This window comes from Dryobates pubescens, chromosome 3 (genome assembly GCF_014839835.1).
Source record: "Dryobates pubescens isolate bDryPub1 chromosome 3, bDryPub1.pri, whole genome shotgun sequence".
NCBI classification, from domain to species: domain Eukaryota; kingdom Metazoa; phylum Chordata; class Aves; order Piciformes; family Picidae; genus Dryobates; species Dryobates pubescens.
The window spans coordinates 2,690,842-2,710,548 of record NC_071614.1 but is presented as its reverse complement, the minus strand read 5'-3'; the positions used below and the strand labels follow the sequence as shown (position 1 = coordinate 2,710,548).

The 19,707-nt window shown below is 49.0% G+C and overlaps 1 protein-coding gene across 1 annotated transcript in view; it reads left to right on the top strand.

Annotated features, from left to right (window-relative positions):
* Positions 1 to 1,181: 1,181 nt before the first annotated feature.
* Positions 1,182 to 19,707, top strand: part of CHD7 (chromodomain helicase DNA binding protein 7) — a 122,655-nt gene continuing 104,129 nt past the window's right edge. The window contains exon 1 of the mRNA XM_054179258.1: positions 1,182 to 1,332. The gene's annotated coding sequence lies outside the window, so the exon portion shown is untranslated. The remainder of the gene's footprint in view (positions 1,333 to 19,707) is intronic.

Sequence of the window (19,707 nt, the reverse complement as noted above, 5' to 3'; positions counted from 1 at the left end):
GGGGCTCGGCGGATCTCCCGCTCCCGGATCTGGTGCTGGTCCTTGATCTGATCCCGCTGCCGGTCCCAGCGGGGCGGGGGTTGAGCGGCGGCAGGCGGGCAGCGCTTAATGGCCGCTTCCCTTTGCAGACCCGACCCGCTCGGGACAAAGTCCACCCGAAATCGTGGACTCGAGCGGTCCTACCAGCCCCGCCTGGCCTCGCCCCGGCTGCCGGGAGGGGAGCAGCGGGCGGGGACGTAGTGCCCTAGCAGGGGACCGGGATCGGGGCAGGCCGCGGGGGACCGGGCAGCCTTCCCCGGCTGCTTCTCGGTTTCGCTTCGCCGCCGCGTTTGGGAAGTTTGAAGCGCAGCGGTGACACAGCGACACCCCCCACATCCCCCTTCCCTTCTCTTCTTTCCTCCTCCTCCCGGGCTTCACCGGGAGTTTCCCGGGACGGCGCTAACCATCCCCCCAAGCCCCCACCCGCCTCCCAGCCCCGGTGACCGGCAGCAGCCGAGGCGGAGCAGCCGGGGAGGCGCTGGGGAGGCGCACGGAAGCCACCGCCGGCCCCCGCCCCGCCGCAGCGCTTCCTCCTCAAGGTGGCGGACCGGGTGCGGGGCGGTTGGTGCCCCCTCTCCCCCCGCTCCCTGCTAGGGTTTGGGGGGGTTTATTTTCCCTGTTTTTAGGGTTTTCCCCCCCCGCTTCCCTCCTCGTTGCATAAATTATGCCGGGCGGGGCTGTGACGTCGCGGGGGGCGGGGCTCTCGACAGCGCTCGCCCCCGGGGAGGGGGCGGTGTCGGGGGCGCGCCTTGTGGCGGCGGGAGGCGGCGGGGGCGGGCGGGCGCAGGGGGCGGCAGCCGCCTGGCTGGTGTCGCGCTCGGCTCGGCTCCGGCGGGCGCGCTCCCTCGCTCGGGAACTATCGGATTAAACTTGAATCGAGTGAAATTACACAAAGGAGCGAAGCGGAGCCGGGACCCGGCGGAGAACCCGAAACTACCCGAGACCCGCGCTGACCTCTTCTTCTCCCTTCCCCACCCTTTTTTTTTTTTTCCCTTCTCTCTCAACCCCTCCTTCACCCGCCCGCCCCGGTCAGGGATCTCCCCCACCCACCCCACCACCCCTCCCCATCCTCCCCTCTTAGCCCAGCCCTGGTGCGAGCGAGCAACTCCGTGTGTGTGTGCGGGGACCCGCACCCCGCCTCACCCCCTCCCTAACCCCCCCCCTTCCCCGACCGGCGGCACCAACTCCGGAGCGTGTCCCCTCCTCCTCCCCGGCCCCTCGGCGGAGGGCAGCGAGGGAGCGAGCGGGGGACACCGGTCCCCGACGGCCCCCCGACGGCCACGCACCGGCCCGGTGAGTGACCCAGGAAGGGAGGAAGGGCAGGAGGGCGGGCAAGGCGCCGGCCATGGAGCCGAGGACTGGCGGCAGGTCTCCGATCCCCGGCGGAGCGGCGCGGAGCTGAGCAGGGGGTGCTTACTGCCGGTGGTGGCCCTGGGGGTCTGTGTGTGTGTATATGGGGGGGATGCTGCCCCCCGCCGCGGCTCCGGGCGAGGCGGGGCGGCGGGCGCTGGGGGGGTGGGGGGTGTCTCAGCGGGGCACTTCCCCGGGTGTAAATGGCTTTTTGTTGTGCTGCGGCCGGCCGGCCGCCTGCCTCGCCTCGGGGGAGGGGAGGGCACCGGGGAGAGCCGGAGCGGCGGCGCCCCTTCCCCTTCCTTTCCTTCTTCCTCCTCCTCCCCTCCCCGCCAGCCGCTCCTCTCCGCAAGTTTGGAAGGTGACTAAAAATCCGGGAAAAGTTGAGCGGAGCTGCGCGGCGGGGGCGGCGGGGCCCAGCGGCGGCCCGGGGCTGGCCGCGGGAGCGCTTCCCCCGCTGACCACGCTGACGGCTGCCGGCGGCACAACAAGCGCTAACAAAGTGAGGGCGCTTCCCCGCCGCGCACGGCCCGGCTCGGCTCGGCCCGGCCCGGCCCCGCCCCGCCCGACACCACCGGCACATGGGTCGGCGGGGGCCGGTGCCGGGCCGCGGCGGGGGCACCCCCAGCGGAGGCCGGGCGGTGGGTGGCGGCGGGCGGCAGGAAGGCGGGCGGGGAGGAGGAGGAGGAGGAGGAGGGAGGCGGGAGCACGAGGTGCTGCTCCGGCCGCCGGTGCGTGCGGCGGTGCTTCTGGGGTGGGGGGGAGGCGGGCTGGAACCGTCCTGTCCCGGTACCGGGAGAGAGGGGGCAGGGGGCGGCCGGCGCTCTTCGGCGGCCGGAGAAGAAAGAGGAGCGGGGGGGCGGGGAGGGAGGGGACGGGAAGGACGCTACCTAAGGCAGCCGGAGTGGTGCCGGCGGACGCCGCATAATAGGGGCTTCACCCCACGCCGGGCACCTCTGGGCTCCGCCGGTGCGGGGTCCGGGCCGGGGGGGTGTGGGTGCTGCCGCCGCCACTGCGCACATGGGGTCGGGGCTGGGGCGCTCACACACCCCCCGCTCCACCCCCCCACCTCCCCCCCGTAGCTCCGTTCCGGGCCATTTCGAGGGTGAGAGGGGGGGAAAAAAAAAAGGTGGTTTGAGGCCAAGCGGTCATGGCGCGGGGTGCGTGGTGCTGGTGTGGGGAGTTCGGTCGCGGTGGGGTCGGCGGGGCCGGGGCGGGGGGAGCAGAGCAGGGCCGGCAGGGAGCGGAGCGGACAGCGTGTGTGTGTGTATGTGTGTGTGTGCGAGTGTGTGCGGCGGCGGGGGGAGGGGGGCAGGGTTGTTAGTGAGTCTCAGGGAGAAGGCGCTGCAGGCAATGAGCAGCCATCATTACATTGCCTTCATTTATCCCGGTAGCGTTACATCGGGGGACGCGCTCCCCACGCCGGGGGAGACCCGCAGGGTTCGCCCCGAGCCGCCGGAACAGCCTTGGCGGGTGGGTGTCCGGGGATGGGGATGGGAAAAAGGGATGGGGAAGGGAGGGGGTGGTTCAGGGAGCCTGGGAAAAGGGGGTGGCTGTGGGGCAGGGGTTGGAAATGGAGCCGGTTTCCTCGGCTGGCTCCGACAGCCCGCTCACGCCCGGGCTGAAAGTAGTTGTTTTTTAAACAGACAATGGACAAAAGGAAAGTGGCGATGCCCGGGAGTTCCCTGCCCGGGGCCGGGGCCGCTCGGCGCGCCGGCAACTCTCTCGCACTTCCCCACTTTCTGCCTTTGTTTTCGTTTGGAAAGGGACAGAGCGTGCCTTCCAACTACAGAAAAGGGCCATTTCTTCATTTGCGAGTGGCATTCTTTCCTTTTTTCTTTCTTTCTTTCTTTTTGTTTTTTGTTCTTTTTTTTTTGTCTTCCCCTTTTTCCCCTTCTGTTTATTTTCCCAGCCGCTTGCTCTTGTGCTGGGTTTGTGACTCGGGGAACATCAGGATCACCCCCGATACCATAAGTTAGTTTCCGTGTCGATGTGCGCCTCGATTTTACTTTCATCAAAGCAGATTGTGAGCCGTGTTTATCCTAGAAGATGGCTTTGGGGAGAATCTGTTTGCCATTACTATTATTTATTTTTGTTTGTTTGTTTGTGTCCGTGCCCCTTCCCCCCCCCTCCCCCCCCTTGCTCATGGTATGTGGGACTAGCAGAGATACAAACAAGCAAGTTGAACAAAACACGTTTGTGTTCATTTCCTCACAGATCATCCATTCTAACGACGGCAACAAACAAACAACAACAAAAAAAATCGTAGTGGCTATGACCCTTAGCAGCTTGGGTAGCTGATTTATCCCAATTCCAAATCCCGTTAGCTTGCTGGGGTGTGCCAGTATCGATATAGAATTCGTATTAAAAAAGCCTGATCCCTGCTTATTGCTATTACTATTTTGTCTGAAAGTTGCAATCAGCTGCTTTCCAGTGAGAGTGCTGCATCTGTCGCTTGGAGTGTTTTTGTCTCGCTGTTGCACAACAGAGGCTCTCCAGTCTTTAACCTAAAATGGCAGCTTTAATTTGACTGGGGCCCATTCATTGACAGTGATAATAAAAAGGCTGAAAGCTAAATGTAGCTGGATGCTTGGGGCACGTTTGCAGAACTCTCTCCATTGCTAGGCGCTGCTAAGAGAGGAACTTGGAGGCTTTTTCCCCCCCCCCTCCCCTCTAGTTTCTACCCTCAAAGTTTTCAACGTGGTTTGCCTTTTTTTTTTTTCTTTAACCAAAAAAAAACCCCAACCCCCAAAAGAAGGACAAACCTCCAGGTTGCTCTGCATAACACACGTTTTAGATTTCAGGGTGGCTGGCTGACAAACTTAACGGTGAGGGAGGGAGGTAGAGAGGGCTGCTTCTTCCCACAGCTCTGCCTTTTGAACAGCGGTGGAAAAATTCTGGTAATGCCTTTTAAAAGAGGAGTCGTTCTGGGGGAAAATTAGACCGTTTCTGAGGCTTGTAACAGGTGATTAGAACAATTACCTGCTGTACCTCTTGCTATGAAAGCCGGAGCCTTGCTTGTTTCCTCTTGTTTGGCGTTGTAAACCTGCTCGGGGTTTCGCGGAGATCCTTTTGATAGTGGCGTATTTTCCTCTAGGATGAAACCACAGCTGCTGGGGAAAAAGGAATTAATATTTTTTTATTTAATTTCTCTTTTTTTTTTTTCCTTTGGAGCAAGATGTCATTCTGAGTTTGAAACAGTTTTGCAGAATAAAATTTCCCCTGCTGCAGCGTTGGAAAACGCCACAGATTTGCTTCCCTGTTAACCTAAACTGCTTATTTCCGATCTCTTTCGAGCTTTTAAAGCTGACAAATGTATAAAGATCAGTACTAAAGCCATAGAACAGGCTGTGGGAGAGTGTTGAATGCTCATGGTGGCAGGTTTAACTGCATTAAAGAGTCAGTGATGCCTGGATGATCATATTTGACCAAATACCTCACTAAATATTTAACAGCACGATGATATTTCTGTGTATTACTTGTAAGTCCTAATTAGGTTATTTAAACAGTGGAGAAAAACTTGCTCAGCTTCAAAACTCCAAAGGATTTTGTTGCCTCTTCAGTAATTAAGGAAAGTTTTGATCATAGGTGAAGATCACACAGCCCTTTTGGGGGAAATAACCATTTCTGAGGATGTGGTGGTGTAGGAACAGCAGGCAAAAGGAGGTGTAGTGGAACACTCTCTGCTGCGGTCGGGACTCTGGGGAGTGCTGGGGGATTGGGCTCGTAACCATTTTCGTTTGAATTTGGTTCCTGTGGAAACCTGAAGAGTTAGGTCAAGGGAGCGCTGTAAGGACTTCTCAGTCCAGGCAGAGGGGTCAGTAAACCAGAGCAGAGCTTTTCTCACGTGAGTTATTTGCTGTTGGGCACTGAAAAGCTTTTGATGAACGTCCGTGGTATTCCCTGTTAACGCTCAAGTAATACCAGGGCTTTATAAGGCTTCAAACGAGTTATTTGTGACTCAAGGAGAAACAGGCTGATGGTCAAGACGAGAAGGATGCCCTGGAGAAGGTGATGTGCTGCTGGGTCTAGCTTGACCAGGTGTCCTCTGAGTGCTGGTGGGTCCATCTTGCCCTGCTGTGCACACTCTGGCCTTTGCTGGAGGATAATCTGCAGCACAAAACCTTCACAAGGAAACAAACCCAACCCAGAGGTGATTTTTCTGTACAGGTGGAAGGTTTGAGCAATAAGAACTTTTGTGGATTTTCAAAGAGCTGCTGAAATCTGGCAGCAAGGCTCTGGTTTGCCATGGCCATGGGCAACCTCTAGCAACTGGCTGTTGGGGCTTGGCTTTGTTTTTAGTGTATGTTGGTACGTAAAGGGTTGTTAAGGTGGGAGGAAGAAAGTCACCAGAAAGGAAGAGGGAGGAAATAAACACGTGCCTTGCCTTGAATCCTGTGCCTTCATTCATCTGATTTTTATGTGAATTTTCAGAGGGAAAGCTGTTGGAGTCTGCTGGTTTGTCTTTGCTCTGGTGAATCTAGCGTTACTCGAATAAATCCGTGTGGCCGGCAAGGAAACAGGCAGCTGTGTGACAAGTGGTGTGTGTCTGAGCAGCCTCCTTCCCTCAGTTCCCTCAATCCCCACTTCCAAACCATTTTGTGTTTGCCTGCTCTGAACAGATCACTAACTGCTCAGATTTATGAGCTGGTTAACTGATGCCCATAAGTAATCCGGGTGATACTTTTATGTTACTTTTATGTTCCCTGTATACATGAGAAAACTGCAGATTTTAGTCAATAATTAAACTGTCTATTTTACAAATGAGTCTTTTGTGTTGTAGGTGAGGCTTTAGATTTCAGTTTTCCAACAGGAAAGTTATGGTATTAATTTACTGCTTGGTTGTTAAGGCAGGCATTAACTCGATGGTTTCTCATCATTCCTGATTCTGGGAATGGTTTGTGCGAATGGATCTGAAGGGAGGAAAGTCTCAAATATTGTCTATATTTTTGGCAGCTGTAGGAAGGCAAAGGGAAGCTCCAAGTATTTTTAGAACTCTTTCAGAGGAAGGAGTGAGGTCCAAGATGCAGAAGCATCCCATGTCGTTGGGAGGATTCCGACAAGTCACTGCAGCCTGGTGGAGGAGTTTGCTTCTTGATTTCTTGCCCTCCTCTGCAGAACCCAACTGCAACTTGCAGTGGTCCGTCCCTTCCCCGAGGTCAGTGGTTGTGGAAACGCCACACTGTAGCTGCACACTGGAATTCTTAGTTGGAGAATGGGGTTGGAAGGCATGGTACAAAAAATAAAAAGGAGGCTGTGACCTGAAGGACACATTCCAAGCGCCCAAATATGACAACAAAGCTCTTAAGGATATTCTTAAGTACACAAAAGCTGATTAGCTCTTAGCTTCCAACATTGTGACTTTTCAGAGATGTAAACATGCACCTAGAAGAAGCCAAGGCAAACCCAGGGATCTTCGTGCTGTTGGGTTCTCTCCTCTCATGGATGCTGCTCAGTAGCAGTTCCTAAACATCCTGGTCGTGTTGCTGCAGTTAGGCTACATGCATTCTCCTGAGGAAAAAACCCCTAAGGAGCTGTTACTGAATTTAGGCATTTTCATTTAAAAGTTGACATGCAGTGAGAGAGTGCTGATTATCCAACAAGCTGCTCTGCTAGTAGAGGGTCACCACAGATGACTTTGAAAGGTTATTGGCATATAGGAACTCACCAGAAGCCCGTGGCGGAGGGCTGGCTTTGCTTTGTAGTGACCTATATAGCTGTTTTGGGTGTGGTTTTGCTTGGCCTTCATGGGAGCCGTGTCCAACCTTCCTGTGACATAGACAATTGCTGTGAGGAGAGGGCCTTGAGGGGAATGATGGGGAATAAATAACTTTGAGAATCAATTGTCTGGAAAAAAGTCATTGCAGCCAAAATGTCTGCTTTCTTTCTAATGGTTCTGAGGGGAAAATTGCATTTCACATATCTGGCCCTGATCCTGGAGGTTGTTCTCTTCAGGCTTCATTTGAATAGGGGTCGGTGATCATAGTGAGCACCACAGCAGCTTACCTGGGAGTAGCTGTCCTGCGGAGAACCCAACGCTGGATACTTTTGGAAGCACTTTAATGTCCTTGAGCTGCTTTTTAAGCCATCCAGTTGAGCTTTCTGTTTACAGCTACAACTCCAACAGGTAGTGGCTGTCTTTAAAATTTCTTCTTAGTGATTTTTTTTCCCCCTTTTTTTTGGAAAGAAATTGGCCTACCCCACGTTTATTTTGATTTCTATCTACAAAGTGAGCGTCACTTCTTAGAGCATCTCACGGAGGTGTACATCAGATGTGCAAAGTATGATTCCTTTTATGCTGCAAAGCCAGCCTTGCACTGAAACCTAAACCTTTTATTTCTTTCCCTTTCCTGCCCCTGCCCCCCACCTTCCCTATCTTTCCATAGAGGTTTTTTTTTTTCTTTCTTCCTCTTCAGATTGTGCTTTTCCTACTGGGGTTTTAATCTTCTCTCCAATTTATATTGCTCTCTGTTTGCTCAGTAGAGTTGCATTTTCTTGCCAGCCTTAGATAATTAGGATATGTTGCAAAATAAACATGAATTTCAACTCCTAAACCCACTGCTTTCTACCCAAAGCGTGGAGGATGCTTTTGTTGGTGTGGGAAGAGCTGGCTGGTTGCACCAAAGCCTCAGCCTTAGACCCTGGGTGCTGCCTGGCAAGGGGTGGTCTGCAGCAGAGAGCCAGAGCAGGGAGTCACTTGGGTGCTGCAGCCTGCTGGCAGCCTTCCAAAGGTTCTTCCTGACCCTTGGAATAGGAAAGGCCTCTGCTTGTTTCAAGTTCTGTTTTCATGAACGTGACATTCTGCCATCATTTCACAGTGAAGAAATGCAGCTGTCACAGCTCCCTGTGCTCTCTGCATGGAGTGGTTTGCAGAATAATAGAGTGGTTTGGGTTGGAAGGGACCTTTCAAGGTCATCTAGTCCAACCCTGCTGCAGTCAGCAGGGGCATCTGCAACTAGAGCAGGTTGCTCAGAGCCCTGCACAACCTGACCTGGAATGGTTTCAGGGATGGGGCATCTGGCATCTCTCTGGGGAACCTGGGCCAGGGTCTCATCACCCTCATTGGAAACAATTTCTACCTTCTCTCTAAATCTCCCTCTTTTCAGTTCAAACCCATCAGCCCTTGTACTGTCACAACAGGGCCTGCTCTCAAGGCTGTCCCCGGCTTTCTGATCAGCCCCTGTAAGTACCAAAAGGCCTCCAGAAGGTCCTCCTGGAGCCTTCTCATCTCCAGGCTGAACAACCCAAACTCTCTCAGCCTGTCATCATAGGGAACCTCATGTTTTTCATGGAACACCTCTCTTCCATCTCTCTGATCACTTTTGTGGTCTCCTCTGGACCTGCTCCAACAGGTTCATGTCCTTCTTGTGCTGAGGACAAGAGTGAGTGGGGAGAGTCCTGTCACCCTTGGTGTGAACTGGGGAGAGCTGTTGGGAGATAGTCCTTGCCAAACAAATCCGGGGTGTGAGGGCAAGTTTGTGTTTGGGGATTGTGATGAATTTGAAAGGAGCAGGGAAGATTTGGAGGCCAAGACCAGTGGTAAAGCAGCTCAAAGCCTGGAGCAAGTCCAAGGAAGACTTTCATAAGGCACCTTTTTTGCCCTGGACCTTAAAATAGGAAACCTGTGGATTTACTGACAGGGTAAATGGGATTTGTTAAATGAGCAGTCTCGAGGTGCAAAGGGATAGAGTCATTCTTTGAGAGAAAATTCAGGGGGAGCTAAGTGAATTTTAAAGCTGGAATTTTACAAGATTAGAGATGAGTGATAGGGCAAAATAAGGAGGAAAGAGTCTTCATCATAGAAAGCATTGGGGTAGTGCTGCTCTGGGAGAAATGTGAAATGAGCCCTTAGCTTGAGAGGAAAGGAGGAATTCAGTTGAAGTCTTTTGTATTGACAACTTGGGTGAGCTGGTCAGTGGGAACTGGAAAGTTGATGATGACTTGCTGTAAGAAAATATTCCTTGCTTCAGAGAGGATTCATCCCTGTAGCTGTTGAGACTGAAATCCAAAGCCGAAATGTCACTTGGTAAAATGTCTTACAGGAAAATGCACATCAGGCTGGAATGCAGAGGACAGCAGTTTGGGATCTCTTTGAGTTGAAAATAAGACAAGCAGGAAGGAGAGAGGACTGAGTTTGGTTTTAGTGCTGGATGGAAGGAGTATTAAGGAAAGGTTGGTAAGGATGAGGCTAACAGATGTCAAAAAAATCACTCTGATAAGGCTGAGATAAAATTCCATGTAGGTGAGAGACTGGGAAGTCTCAAGGATGCATCTTAATGAGTCACTTAGGGTATAACAAATGTTACCAAGACCTTCCCTGTTCTGGGCAGGGGAGCACAGCTGAAGTGCAGAAATCTGGCATCTCAGGTAATGTGCTGCTTCTAGTTCTGAACGTGTGGTGTTTGTTCCTGTGGGATCAGAAATAACCTAGGGAGTCCTAACTGTGGGAATTGGCTTGAAGTAAGGTGTAAGAATTGGATTGGTTTGTTTGGTTAGTTTTGGTCTGAACTGTCTGGCCTCTATCTAGGCAAGCCTTGTGGCTTTCTGAGAACATGACTGCTGTTGGACAGGAGTCACTGGTGCTCAGATGTGGTTTATTGCAAGGCTAAAAGCAGGCAGGTGGTCATCTTTGGGTCTCAGTTTGGGAGGTTGTTGGCATTTCTCATGCTTGGGAAGATCTTGCAGACTTCACAGGTTGGTGTGGTCATGTCAGGATGGCTTAAAGGAGGGCCCTGTGTCATTGTAGTCATTGCTTAAGTGAGGTCAGAGATTCCTTTAAACTCTGATGAGGGGACTCTTGCTAAGAGTATAATTCTTGCCTCGAGTTGTTTTAACCATGAAGAATTAAACTGAGAGTTTATAGTGAGCAATTTAATCTCTCTCTTGATTTAGGGAGGAATCATTCAGAAAGTGAGTTAAATAAGGGTTTCTGGACTGCCTCAGGAGGTAAGTCTGGGAGAGACCTGCTAAGTAATTCAGTTTATTTATCGGTGCCCTTACGAAGTGTCTGCTGTGCTTTGCATTCGCTCTGCTCTGTGAATGGGGCACAGCCTTGCTCATCCTTCCTGTAATCATTGCCCTTTCATCAGTGGGGAAGTGAATAAGCAGCCTTCAGCTTCACTGCTCCCCCTTTCTCTCTTCACCTCTGCAAAGCACATTGTCATGGACTCCTAGTATGGTGGGGGTTGGGAGGGACCTCTGGAGATCATCCAGTCCAACCTCCCTGCTAAAGCAGAGTCACCCACAGCAGCTTGCCTAGGAGCACAATGTCCAAGCCTACTCCAGGGCTCCAGCACCCTCACACCAAGGAATTTTTTCCTCCTGTTCAGATGGAACCTCCTGGTTTGTGCTTGTTGACTCTTGTTTTGTCACTGGACACAACTGAAAAGACACCCAAAAAATTAATGGATATTTGTTTGGTTTTTTTCTTTTCCAGAAGTGAAGGTAGTTCCATGTGTTTCTTTTATTCTATTGTAATCTTAAAGGATCTCCACCTGCATCAGTTCCACTCCTTCATTCCATGCAGTAATCTCCATCCCATGCCACCTTCCCTTGCCCAAGTGACTCTTAAGCACACACACCTCTGTATTTTAAACAGCATTTGAACTTTGTGGTAGCCAGGCAGAAGGAAGGGCTTGGTCTGGCACACCTATTGGAAGAATCAGCTTGTTAAGGGCAGCACTTTTAACATGGCAAGCATGGAAACCTGCTTTCCAAGCTGGGTTTGATAATGGCTGTGGTACGTGGCATTGAGCATGTTAGGTGTTGCAGTAAAAGTTGAGAAGACAAATGGATGGGGTGGTGGTTTTGTGTGGCTTTTCACTTATGGTTGGAGTTAGAGGAATGGCATGGCTAAAGTGAGTGTTCTTGGATGGTTGAATCTCAAGGAAGTAAGCCAATGCTTTGCACCCCTGCTCTCCCCCACCCCCAAATTTTGAGGTGTTAAAACGTTGACTACAAAGAAGCTGACAGGAATTGCCTCCATTGCTCTTCTCATGAGGAAGTTCCCTCAGTTCTTTCAAAGACTATTCTCCTTCATCTCTATCCACCACCAGTCCCCTTTTCCCTGCCCCCTCCTTTAGAAGAAAGGAGACCAGCTCACCTGCCTCTCCAGGTGAAGGATGGTCAACCTTTGGCTTGGCAGCAGTTCCTGTGTGGTTCCCCTGCTGAGGCTGTCTCATCACTAGCAGCACAGCTGGGCTGTGCAGTGTGGTGATGGTTGGGCAATGTGAAGTTTTGTTGTGAAGGCACTCAGGAGCTCTTGGAGGTGAATATTGCAGGCTGCATGCCTGGTCTTCTATCCCCAGCAGTGGGGCTTCTGGGATGTGCTGTTGGTTTCTTCTGTGGCACCGAGATTGGTGCTGTGCTCTGTGGCTGTCCAACATGATGGGCAGCTGGTAGAGTCAGGAAGACTGTATGACCCTTGTGTAATTTGTTAGGTGGTGGTTTGGGACAGGGTGTTTTTTCTCTCCAGTGCATACCAAAATGAGTTGCTTGTGTTTTGAGGTGTCTCAAGGTAGGCAATGAACTCTGAATGGCAAGATGAGGACTGCAGCAGCTGAGCTGTCCCGTTTGCTGCTGTCATTGATCCCGCTGGGCTGTGGGAGGGATAGATTTGATCCATGTTCGCCTCTTGCTTGTGGAGTGAAATGGCACAGCCACAGTAGGCAGTCCATCACAGGACCAGGCAGATCGATCCACAGAGGGAAGTGGCTGGGCAGAAAACCTGGGACTGGGCATCTAGAGCAGATTGTCACCTGCCTGTGCTACAGCACCTTGCAGCACGCTGGCTCAGCTGCCTCCTTCCAGATTCTGGCTCTTGGCCACGTCAGCCTTCCTCTGAGAGTTTTATTTGGATACTGGTGACAACTTCAGGAGAAGAGGCATAGTTCTTGCTGTGTTCTTATCAGAAATACTTGTAGCTTGTCTCCATCATAATGCTGATTGAGATCAGTGGTCACTTTCCCAGGGCTTTTTAGATTAAGAAAGGCCAACAACTAGGATGAACTATGCCAAGTTTTCTTTACCCTCCTTTTCTGATTGAATTATCCTTATCTTGCTTGGTAGGGGTGGTAAGAACTTTCTTCCTGCTGGACTTACATCTGTATGGGAATACATATTGTGCACAAATAAAATAAGGTAATTTCCCCCCCACCCCCCTTTTTATTGTAGCTCTGAAGATGTTTGGAAGTTACTGAGTGTCTCCTTGTGGTCCATCTAATTGTTTTTTAAGGTGGGCTATGGTCTGAGAAAAGCAGTGAGCTAATTTAACCAGACATTATGCTGAAAGGAGAAGTTTCCTCTCTGCCTTTGTCCCCCTGCACCCACCCTTCCAACCACATGGCTCTGCTACTTTGTTCGAGCAGCAGTGCTTGTCAGGTCCTTCTGTGAACCACTTTAGTTCACTAAAATGGCAGAAAAATAACTCTGTAAAATGGAGAGCATTTTTTGCTGTTGTAATGAATCAAACTGGCTCATAAAAGGATCTGATGAACACCAGAGCTGGTGCTGAGGACGAGGGGGGCCGGTGGCTTGGAGAGCTGCAAGCCCTTTTCATCTTTTCATTTTGGTGGCAGTGAGCAAGTGGATTGGATCAGTTGCCTGGGAACCTTCATGGGAGAAACAGAAATAAAGAAGTCATCTGTGAAGCAAAGGGACACCAAAAGAAAAATGTGCTGGCCCGGGTTCAAATTGATATTAAAATTTGTTTATTCCAGCGATGGTGTGGACTGAATGCTGCAAACAGTTTGTTAGAATTAATAATCCACTGCCCAGAGATCATTGTGCCTCTTGAGGGAGGAGAACAAAAAAACCTCCAAGATTTATTAATATCTAAATGGCTTGTCTGGTATTTCAAATGTAAAGTATTTAATCTTTAAACCAATTTATTCACAAGGAAGTACACTGCTATGAGGGAGTGGGGGGGGTGTGATTCTTTTCTTTGCTAGCTTCAAGTTCTCCATTAGGTTCATCAACCTTCTGAGTCAATTTCTGTCTCAAATTTCATCACATCAATGTTTAATTCAGTGCATTCAGTTATTCAGGGTTTTATCCCAGGTATCCACATTATTCCTGGTTGAGAGCTCTTGGTCTAGTGAGGTGGCTAAGATTGTGACTTCCTATCACAGTCTAAAGCTCTCTCATAGTGAAACATGCTCATATTGGTTTCAAATTGGTGACAAAATTACACTGCAAGTAAAATGCCACACTGCTTGCTTACTGCTGTAGCAGTGTGCTCTTGCTGTTCTCCAGAGAAATGGGCACTTTACCCCTTGTAGCTCAGCAGAGGATTAAACACTTTACCGAAAATGAGGAATCCTGACTGCAGCTCCTGCTCAAGCCACCTGCCAGCTTGAGCTGGCTCATCAGGAACGTGGCCATGAGAAGCTGCTCCCTCTCTGAAGAGCCAGGCTGCTTGGTGAAGTTATTTGTGTAAACTGCCTGCAGTGTGACAGAAAGGGGCTTCCTAGCAGGTGGAAGAGTGGAATCTCATGGTTTCCTTCCTCTTTTTCTCAAGATTTGAGCACTGGAAGGTAAACACTTGCACTGCATTGTTGGGTATTTTAATAACTCTGACACCATCTGGATTCCTCTCTGCAGGTCTTCCATCTAAAATAATCCCTTTCAGGAGGTACAGGGGGTGGCAGGAGGAGCAGGAGTGGGGACTTAGATTCTACCTCAAGACACCACAAGCTGCTTTTGGTGAAGACCGTGTGAGGAGCAGTGGCCCTGACTAGCCTTGTGTGTGTGTCTGTGTGTTCAGAGTGAATATTGTAGTCACTAAAAGCAGCTTGTTTACATTAGGAATTGTATGTGCTAGCTCTAATGGGCTTTAGGAAGCCCAAAGCACAGCTGTAAAACATCTGTCTCTGGGACCAGATCTTGTCTGTCTGATGAGTTTCTGTCCTGTATTTCACGTTGAAATTTAGAAGAAAGAAATGGAACTTTAAGCAATAAAAAAGTAAAGAGAAGTTCTTGGCCATCCTGCTTGGAGACTGGCTTGCACTTGTCAGGCTATCATGCTGTTGTCTTGAACTCAGAACTGAAAATAGTGACTCAGTATTAACTTAACTCTACTTCCTCTTTAATCCGATCATCTTGCTTGCTATATGACCTTATAACACCTTAATTTAAAGGCCGCTTATTCCAGTGGATTAAATTTGGAGGTGTCTGGAGTGGTGGGCAACGCTACAGGAGGAGCTTAAGAGAAACTGTGAAGTAGTTTTGCCTCAAAGAAAAGAACTAAGAAGGGACAGAACAGGGAGCAGTGGGGGTGTTTTCCCGCTTGCTGGTGCTGATGTACAGTCTGCAACAGCACAAGGCTTGCTGAAAGATCAGGAGGAGTTTTGAGCACAGAATTCTGCTGTACCAGAAGAGAAGGCATGCTCACATCTAGAGCTGTTGGAATGTGCTGCCCAGGGAGGTGGTGGAGTCACCATCCCTGGAGGTGTTCAAGAGGGGACTGGATGTGGCACTTGGAGCCATGGTTTAGTAGTCATGAGGTCCTGGGTGACAGGTTGGACTTGATGATTCTTGAGGTCTTTTCCAACGTTATTGATTCTGTGATTCTATGAACATCTAGTGAGTGGATCTGGTTTCTTTCTCTCAGTCACCCATGAGAGCAATAGAAGGCAAACTGTCTCTTCAGTCCCTCTCCAAGTGTTTGGGTGGTTTTTCTTCTTCTGGCCTGAGCAGATGGTTGGAAGCCAGGAACCTGAGTGCTGCTCCAGAGCGGCATACCAGGTTCATAACAATGTCTTTTGAGGTCTGCCACACTGGGGTTTGTAACAGTTGCTGCTCACCTAGCAGCTCTCATCAGATGATCTCCGTTCTTTACCAAGTGTTAATTCTTGCCTTGCTACTGCTCTCCTGGAGCAGATGAATACCAGCCTCAGAGGCAGAGTTGGTCTGGTATTTAGCACTTTAAAACCCAATCCCTTTCAAGTGTTTAGAGCCAGTGTCTGAAGGGGCTGCTATTTCTCAGAATTTACGTCGCCTTCCTCTAAATATTTTTCTCAGGAGTAAATTCCAAACAATTCTATTTTGTGTTTTGAGTTCAGGGGCTATAAGCTTCCCCCTTGTCCTACACAGCTTCCTGAATAAGCTCTGCCAAATGCTCTGTGATTATTTTATGTTGAGCTCAGGTTTAGGTGTGGAAAGACTTTAGCTGATGCATTTCCCCTTCTCTGCTATGTTACTAGCCATTTTGACCCAGCTTTTCTATGAGGTTCTTCTTTCATCCCAAGTCAAGTATTGAACTTGCCTAAACTGCAAGCCCAACAACCTCTCTGAAGAACTGTGTGGTATTTAATTTGTTGGGTGTGATCTGGGGCTCATGGCGAGTTTTACTGTACCTGTGAAAACTTTTTGATGGTTGCAAGGCCTTGAAAATTGTGGGCTTGTGCTGTCTGATGGAGGTTTAGCAGGAGGCTTCTTCTGCACTGGGTGTATGCTGCTGCCTGCAAGCTTGGGCTGTCTGCAGCAGAGTGGCAGCAGCACCTTTGCTTCCTGAAGGAAGCAGCAGCAGGCTGGAAAGTGCAAAGAGGCAGAGTTCTTCCATTGCTTGCCACTGTGTCTTCTGTATTTGTTGAGGGGCAAGGTCTGCACCTTTGGTTTAGGAGATGGGCATGGTCCTCACTTTATAGGTGATAGAAAGGGTTTGTTTTCAGCTGCTAGGGTGTTGCACAATGACTGGTGGATTGGAGCCGAAGATTGAATTTGGCCTTCCAGTAATTCCTTTAAGTGATTAACCTAAATATGTTGTAGTTATTTTAAGTACCTTTTTATAACAGTAGTAAAGCTTTGGGCCAGCACTTCAAGCTGTTATTATCTCCTACAACTGCTGTTTAAATCAGACGAAGTATGACTCTCTTAATTTTCTTCACCACTCGGTGGTGTTCTCAATTCTTTCTTCTTCAAACGATGAAATAATGTTTTTAATAAAAGTTCAGTGTCCCTAAAAATGCAGTGTTTTCACACAACTTGGAGTTGTTCCCAAACTGAACTTAAACTAACCCTGTGAAGCTGCTGAGTAGCATCCAGAGAGGCACTGCTTGTGCTGCAGTGTTTAGTACTGTCACGGTTTCTCTTACTGCCCCTAGCCACCTTTTGTTGTTGTTGTTATTTGCTGTTCCCTCAAGGGGTTAAAAGCAGATCACAAACTCTCTGATTGTGTTGCTGTTGAGTAGGATTCTCTCTTATGTAGGAATGGTAGAATTTTAGCAGCCTAGTAGTATTTGGGTGTCCCTGTCTCATTCATGCTGTGGTCCTCTCAAACTTTTGTAATCTCAACGTGCATTCTTGAAGTACTGATAAGATGGGCTGAAACAGTTTCTTCATGAAAGGAAGGTGAAATGATACACTGCAAACTGTGTGTTATCAAAGTAACATATTTATCAAGAGCCATTAAAACCATGTTACAAATACCATCTTGCTGCTTCAGTGCCAGACAATAGCTCTGCCAGTTGAGACCAGAGCTCTGTCTCATCCAGAATCCTGTTTCACAGAGACTGAGAGACCTGGGGCTGTTTAGTCTTGAGAGGAGAAGGCTGAGAGGGGATCTTATCAATGTCTATAAATATCTGAGGGGTGGGTGTCAAGATGAAGGTGCCAGGCTGTTTTTGGTTGTGCCTAGTGATAGGACAAGGAACAACTGGTACAAGCTAGAACACAGGAGGAGACATTTCTTTACTGTGAGCCCTGGAGCAGGCTGCCTAGAGAGGTTATGTATGGAGTCTCCTTTTCTGGGGACTTTCAAAACCCACCTGGATGTGTTCCTGTGTGACCTGCCCGAGGTAATCCTGCTTTGGCAGGTGGGGTGGACTCAATCTCTGGAGGTCCCTTCCAGCCCCTAACGTTCTTTGATTCTGGACTGTGGTGGAGGCTGTCCAGAGTGAGAGCTTGCAAACCCTTTAGGCTCCACAACTCTGTAGCCCAGAATTACCTCAGGGGAAGAAAAACCCCAAACTGATAGGTAACACTTAATGAGTTTTTCTTGCATGAATTCATCTCGTCTTTTCTCGGTCTGTGTAAACTCTTGGCTTCCATTGGGACCGTGGCAATGAGTTCTGCAGCTTAAGTACACATTGTATGAAGAACTGCTTCCTTTTATTTGTTTTATTTTGAACCTACCACCTGCTAGTTTTGTTTGATGTTCCCTAGTTTCGTTGTTAAAAGAAAAAGGGAACAATGGTTCACTACTTACCTGCTCCGTGTGGCTCCTGATTTCATAGACTCGCTTGTTCTACCCCTGGCTGTCCCTTCTCTTGGCTGGAGGTTCTGAAGGGTCTGTCAACCCATTTTGGTCCTTTGGTGGTTTCTGCTCTTGAAGTGGAGGTGGGAAGAGCACACACTGGGACTGCAGCAAGGTGTGGGTACCTCCTAGACTTGTACATCTCATGCATCTAAGCTCTCGTGCAGTTCTGTGTTTGGTTTATGGGTTTTGTTTCTTAAATATGCTTAACATTCTGCTTCTTCTTCTGACAAATCTTGTATTCCTGGAGCTATTTATTCTAGTTCCCAGATCTCTTAGGTCTCAACATTGAGGTGATCAGTTCAGAGCTCAGCAAAATATATGTAAACCAGCAGGATTGTATCTTTTCAGGTGCATTGCCTTCTGTTTGCCTACCCTGAATCTCATCTGCATTTTATTACACCTTCACTGGGTAAGATGAAGCTCTGCTGCTTCCTGCATAGTTAATTTCCATTCTGCTCAAAATGAACTTGTTGGTATTATCAGCAAACTCCCTCACCACCTGTTCCTGGATCTCTCCTGTGCATGCTAAACACCACAGGTCTGGAAAAGAGTCAGGGGATGTTTCCTAACATTTTTTTCCCTGTGAACCAGTTACTTATCCACGTGAAGACCCTTCCCTCTTGCTGTTGGAGCTTAGTTTCTTGAGGAACTATTGATGGAGGACCTTTGCTCAGCAGTTGGCATGTGCTCTGGTCATCCAAGTTATCTCAGCCCTTGACCACCTATAAATTGCTTCAAAGAATTACCATGCAGCAGTAAGCCAGGGCTTTTCTATGGGCAAGCTCAATGTCACTGGTGTAGTCTGTACTTAGCCACGAGCCCTTGAACATCGTTGCTTACATCTTCTACCTGCTGACCCTGAGGAGACATTGGACTTGCTGGTCTGGAGTCCTTGACAGTCTAAAGCTGTGACCACCTATCACCATTGACATGACAGCAGTGTTTGCCAGCAGGATGTTTTGCAGTGGATAGATGGGATTTTATCCTTCAGCTTTCCACAACTCTTGGGTGAATATCATCTCACTTTGGCTGCTTTTTGCTTTGCTTTGACCAAAGATGAAAGCCTCCTTTGGTGACAGTTGATGCAAAAAAAAAAAAAATACCCCAACCCTAGAATTATTTTTTTGTTTTATTTATTTACTTGGAGTATTTCTTTCATGTCTTGGTTACATGTTAGCCCAGTGGATTTTCTAGCAGGCTGGAATATGTGAAAGGACCTTTTATTATTTTGCCCCTTTATGAAGGTACCTTTCACTTCCAATTTTATTTGCCAGTTCTTTTTGTTCCCCCCCACACCCCCCCTTTTTTTCTGATTTATTCCCCTCTTGATGACAAATGTTCTCACTGATCACCTCCCCAGCTTGTGGTGTAACTGTGATGACTTTTTTTTCCCCCCACCCTCAATAATTTTCATTACATTTTCAGTATTTGCCTTTTTTTTTGGTCTTATTTTGGGTTTCTTACCAAGCTTCCTAATTTTTCCTGCATTCTTCTCTGGGAAAGCAGAAAAATAAGGATTTAATTTTTTTTCCCCCCCCCCCATGATTTTTTGCAAAAATGTTTGGAGTTTTGTTGTACTTCATCAGGGATTTGTTAAGTTTAAATATACTTAATGGATTTCCTGAGCAAAAACTGCGAGTCATGGTATAGTCAAGTCAAACAGATCTGACTGTAATATGATTTGTTGGCTGTTGAGATAATCCATAATCTAGTTAAATTAGGGCAGTGTGGCCCTGTTTGCCTCACTGTGACTTTGGAGAAGTTGCTTGATAAACATGGTTTATGTGCCTCTCTGAAGCCTGGTTTCTTCTCGCCAGCAAACCACAGTCACCTTACCGAGATGTACAAGTGGCATGGAAATTTAGTTTGAATGCCCCTGATTTATTTAAGAGCGAGACAAAGTGTGTGACTGTGTCCTCGAGTTTTAATTCCCCATCAATTGTAAATTGATGCAGTTGTTCAAATCTCCACAGTGTAAAGCAGTATTACAATCCAGCTGTAGTTATCGTGGGAACCATAACTTGGACTTTTCTTTTTCTTGGCTGCCTATGTGAAAAACTGCA